This window comes from Cebus imitator, unplaced genomic scaffold, assembly GCF_001604975.1.
Source record: "Cebus imitator isolate Cc_AM_T3 unplaced genomic scaffold, Cebus_imitator-1.0 Scaffold119, whole genome shotgun sequence".
Lineage (NCBI taxonomy): Eukaryota > Metazoa > Chordata > Mammalia > Primates > Cebidae > Cebus > Cebus imitator.
This window is the reverse complement of record NW_016107434.1, coordinates 5,747,898-5,753,428: the sequence shown is the minus strand read 5'-3', so window position 1 is coordinate 5,753,428 and position 5,531 is coordinate 5,747,898. Positions and strand designations below refer to the sequence as shown.

At 39.4% G+C, this 5,531-nt stretch overlaps 1 non-coding gene across 1 annotated transcript; it reads left to right on the top strand.

The window, feature by feature from the left end:
* Positions 1 to 239: 239 nt before the first annotated feature.
* On the top strand, positions 240 to 333 carry TRNAY-GUA. Its single transcript has 2 exons — positions 240 to 276; positions 298 to 333. It is a non-coding gene; the product is annotated as a tRNA-Tyr (tRNA).
* Positions 334 to 5,531: the final 5,198 nt, after the last annotated feature.

The following is a 5,531-nucleotide window of genomic DNA, read 5'->3' as shown; positions in this document are numbered from 1 at the left end:
AAGGCTGTCACAGATGAGCGCTCCTCCTGGTGGATGGTGGCTATTGGCGCCCAAAAGATGCCAGGCATCCTCCCTCAGAGGATTTGCTCTGCCTGGAAAGGGCCGCAGTGGTGATCAGTGCAGGGTTTTCTTCCACGGTGGATTCCAGCTACCCCAACACATATTGGACCTCAAGTATTCAGGGTTGTGGCTTCCTCTGTTTGCAGAAAGTCCAATGACCCAGCTTTGGCAGCATGCACCCTTCGATAGCTCAGCTGGAAGAGCAGAGGACTGTAGACTGTACAGACATTTGTGGATATCCTTAGGTCGCTGGTTCGATTCCAGCTTGAAGGAAGTGCCTGATGCTTTTGCACTCGATGCTGCCTGGCCGCACCTGTGCATGGTTAAAAGCCCTGCAGTCTCCAAGTAGTAACCACACTCTCCCAGGCAAAACACCCTCCAAGTTTTTCCCGATCACCTAGCTCCCCACGCCTTGCTTCTGCTTTGTGACCCTGCCAATCCCCCTATTCGTGCTGCCAAAGCTGGGCCATTGGACTTTCTGCAAGAAACATTAGACCTGACCTTGAATTGCAACATATTCCAAACCTTATTGGGTAAAAGAACAGTGGGTAAATGTCAGAGTCTTTTTCAAATGGAAGCCGAGAGGCATAATCCTTTCAGGTCCACCCTTTGCCTGCCGGTCCCACATTATAAACAAACTGAAATACCTTGCGACATTCTGAGGCAGTCTCCTTGTTTAATACCAGTGCCTCCTCAAGTCAAAATTATTAAGCACCTTAAAGATAAACATTCTCTAAAAGAAGAAAAGGTGGAGTCATAGAGGCTGGTAGCCAAAATAAATAACACGGTGACTCAGCCTTCTCAGGATCCAAAGACACTCCTTTTTATTTTTTTATTTTATTTATTTATTATTATTTTTTAAAGACGGGGTTTCACCATGTTGGTCAGGCTGGTCTTGAACTCCCGACCTCAGGTAATCCACCCGCCTTGGCCTCCAAAGTGCCTGGATTACAGGCGTGAGCCGCCACGCCTGGCTTTTTTTTTTTTTTTTTTTTTTTTTAAATAAGACAGAAGAACAGCGTCTGAGAAGCCATGCCTAGGATGAAAGCCTAAAATGCAAGCAGTTTCTTACTAGGCATAGCTCCTTGTTTTCCCATGTTGCAGCCTCACAGTCTTTCAGTTAACAAGGATAATAATGAATTTGAGTCACAAAAAGGGCAAGTGAGTTACTGCCTCTGTTTCACAGCATGACCCACGATCAATGGGAGGTCAACACTGTCCCATCAGATGTATTATTTTTACAGGTGAGATTTATCTTCCTCTAGCTTTAATATTTTACTGAAAATGTTGGAGAGCCAGAAATGGCACCTCTGAAGTAACCAGCTTAACCAATTTCATTTTCTCCACTCCCACCCAGACTCTTTTACTCAGCCAAAATGCACCATGTTTCCTGGGCTTACAAACACAAGGTGATAGCAGGGGCTTACTCTGCTTTGATCTCTCTGCCTCCTCTTTTGTCAATCTTCTCATTCTCTGTTACTCAAGGCAGGATCATCTTTTACCAGAACCCTTTCCTAACTCCCCATGTCTTAATCTGGTTCTCCTTCTCTTTGTCTCTGATACGCCCTGATTACTACACCTTCCCGACTATCACTCTGTAATGATATTATGCATTAATATCTCTATCAGGAGTGACAGGAGTGAGCTCTTTCAAATCTGGGACAATGTCATATTCATTTTGGTATCATCAGTGTCTTGCACAGCACCCTGCACAGAGTAGGCACCTGGAATCTGATTATTTACTGGCCATGAGGTATTTCAACACCAGCTCAAGAAAGATGAGAGCGCTGAAAACATCCTGGAATAATGACTAGAGACCACTTTATTGGAACACAGAAAAGTCTCAAAATTTATTCTAAGATGGAAACCAGAGGTGACATACTCCATGTAACAGACCAGTGGTTTCTATGATAAAAAGCAAATGAAGAAGCTTCTGAGAATTGTAAAACTGGATATTCACATCAACTCTATCACCAAGGAAATCTGAAAGTTGAAAAAATATGCAAAAACATCTGCTTGATGACATTTGATAGAAAACAAAAATGAGAAGAGTTATCTAAAATCTGGGAGAGGTAGTAAACCAGAGTGGTCATAATGAGATAATCACTACATATATGTAAATAAATAAAGCCAGTATGAATTTTATAATAAAAGCAGACAAGGACACTAAAAGAAAGAATTATTATAAGTCAATCTCATTTACTAACATTAATATACAAATTCTAAAGAAAAATTTGCAACCCATATAGACCCACATACAAAAAAAATTATGTATCTGACAAAATTGGTGCTACTGGATGAAAGTAGGATTGATTTAACATTAGAAACTTCAGCCGGGCGCGGTGGCTCAAGCCTGTAATCCCAGCACTTTGGGAGGCTGAGGCGGGTGGATCACGAGGTCAAGAGATCGAGACCATCCTGGTCAACACGGTGAAACCCCGTCTCTACTAAAAATACAAAACATTAGCTGGGCATGGTGGCGCATGCCTGTAATCCCAGCTACTCAGGAGGCTGAGGCAGGAGAATTGCCTGAACCCAGGAGGCGGAGGCTGCGGTGAGCCGAGATCGTGCCATTGCACTCCAGCCTGGGTAACGAGCGAAAAAAAAAAAAAAAAAAAAAAAAAAAAAAAAAAAAAAAAAAAAAAATTAAAAAAAAAAAAAAAAAAAAAAAAAAAAAAACATTAGAAACTTCAATGTAATTCACTCTCCTAACAGACCAATGGAGAAAAATAATAAGACTACCTTAATAGATACAGAAAATACATTTAGTAATTTCAATGTCTTTTGTAATAAAATGTATTCACAGACTAGGAAAATAAGGCAATTTACTTAGTTTGGTGAAATGTATCTACCAAAAAAGTCTCATTGCTCACTGTATGTCCATATGATATCGTTTACCTGTGTCCACACCCAAATCACATCTTGAATTGTAGTTCCCATAATCCTCATATGTTCTGGAAGTCACCTCATGGGAGGTAATTGAATCATAGGGGTGGTTTCCCTTAGGCTGCTGTTCTCCTGATAGTGAGTGAATTCCCACGAGACCTGATGGTTTTATAAGGGGCTTTTACCCCTTTTGCTGGGCACTTCTCTGTCCTGCTTCCCTATGAAGAAAGGAAGTTTTTGCTTCCCCTTCCACTATAATTGCAAGTTTCCTGAGGCTTCCCCAGCTATGCTGAACTGTAAGTCAATTAAACCTCTTTTCTTTATAAATTATCAGTCTCTGCTATGTCTTTATTAGCTATATGAGAATGAACTAATACAGCATATCACACAGCATGTTTAATGGTGAAATGGTCCTAGATTTCTGCTTGAGATTGAAACAAGCTTCAGGGGCCTGACTGACACCTCATTCCTATTTTTTTGTTGTTTGGTTTTTCTGGAGAGGGGAAGTTTTTTCTTTTTCTTTTTTTTTTTTTTTTTTTGAGATGGATTCTCACTGTGTCCTCCCCACCCCCCCAGCCCTCATTCTGGCTGGAGTGCAGTGGCGCAATCTCTGCTCACTGCAAGAGATTGCAGCTTAGCTCCCACATAGCTGGAATTACAGGCGCCCACCACCACACCTGGCTAATTTTTGTATTTCTAGTAGTAGCGGGGTTTCACCATGTTGGCCAAGCTGGTCTTGAACTCCTAACCTCAAGTGATCTACCTGCCTCAGCCTCCCAGAGTGCTGGGATTACAGGCAAGAGCCACAGCACCTGGCCCTCATTCCCATTAAACATTATCCTGAGGGCTTTTGTTAGAAGAAATAAAAATGAAGAAGTAACTGTATAAAAAGACAAAGAACTGTACAGTTATCTTATTAGAAATCAATTATTTTGGTAAATTTGCAGCATCAAATGTCAACATACAAAGATCAGCTATATTTCTATATGTCATAATCAACTAATGAGAATGTTCACTTTTGAAAAGGTTACCTCTATAATAGCATTAAACAATTAAATGCCTAGAAACACGTCTCTTAAAATGTACGAAATATCAAGCCCAAAAGTACAAAATATTATTGGAGAAGTAGTGAAAAACTACATAAATGAAAAGACAGTCCATGTTTATTTTTTTGGCATGTGTTTCAGCACCATATATTAGAAAGACTATCTTTTCCCCATTGAATCATGAGCAAAGATGCCTACTTGGTCAAAGATCGGTTCACTCTATTTGTGTGGTCTGTTTCTGAGTTCTCTGTTCTGTTTCACTGATCTGTTTGTGTATTTTTTTGCCGATACCATACTGTCTTGATCACTGCAGCTTTATGATAAGTCTTGAAGTCAGGTAGTGTCAGTCCTCTGACTTTGTTCTTCAGTACTGGGTGAAACATTCTGGGCTTTTGCGTTTCCATATGAACTCTAGAATCAGTTTGTTGATTTTGATGGCAGAAAACAATTTGCTAAACTTTTTGTTGGAATTACATTGAATCTGTAGATCAAGTTGGGAAGAACTGACATTGTAACAATATTGAGTCTTCCTGTTCATGAACATAAAATATTTCTTCATTTATTTATGTCTTTTATACTTCTTTCATCAGCATTTTAGTTTTTCTAATGTAAACCTCATACATATTTTGTTAGAATTATACTCAAGTATTTTATTTTTTGGTGCTAATGCAAATTGCACGATGTTTTAAATTTCAAGTTCCAATTGCTCATTGCTGGCATATAGGAAAGCAGTTGACTTTTATTAAACTTTTATCCTGAAACACTGTTATAATCACTTATTAGTTAGTAGAGGGTTTTTGTGGTCAATTCTTTCAGATTTTCTACACATAGTCGTGCCATTGGTGAGCAAAGACAGCCTGGCTAACATGGAGAAACCCCATCTCTACTAAAAATACAAAAATTAACTGGTCATGGTGGCGTGCGCCTGTAATCCCAGCTACTCGGTAGGTTGAGGCAGGAAAATCGCTTGAACCTGGGAAGCAGAGGCTGCAACAAGCCGAGATCATGCCACTGCACTCCAGGTTGGGTGGCAGAGGGAGATTCTACCTCAAAAATAAACAAACAAAAAAAACAATAACAAGAAATTCCTCATTCTGGACTGTGATTCTTTGTCTATGTGTGTGTTGCTATATTGCCTCTATTCCTTCTGAACCAGAAGGCAGGTTGTTGCTGAGAAGATTAAGTTCTTCTTTGAGTTGGTAGTTCATTACAGTTTTACATTTTCTGGCTCTAAGTAGCCCAAATGGTATTTGACATTCTTCAGTGGCTGGCTGGTTAATTTTGTGGAACTACAGTTTTCATATTCAGGGAAGTATTTCTCACTTTTATTAATTTTTCACTGGGAAAATTGTTTCTAAAAATTTACCATTGTCCTGAAATAAATACTTGATTTTCACTACATATTTCTGAAGCTTTTTATTATGAAAAATTTCAAACATATTGAAAATACATAGAATAGTATAATGAATCACATTTATAATGGACATATAGCTCCATGAAGTATCAGTTCATGGCCAAGAAAGTTTTATCTATATCCCT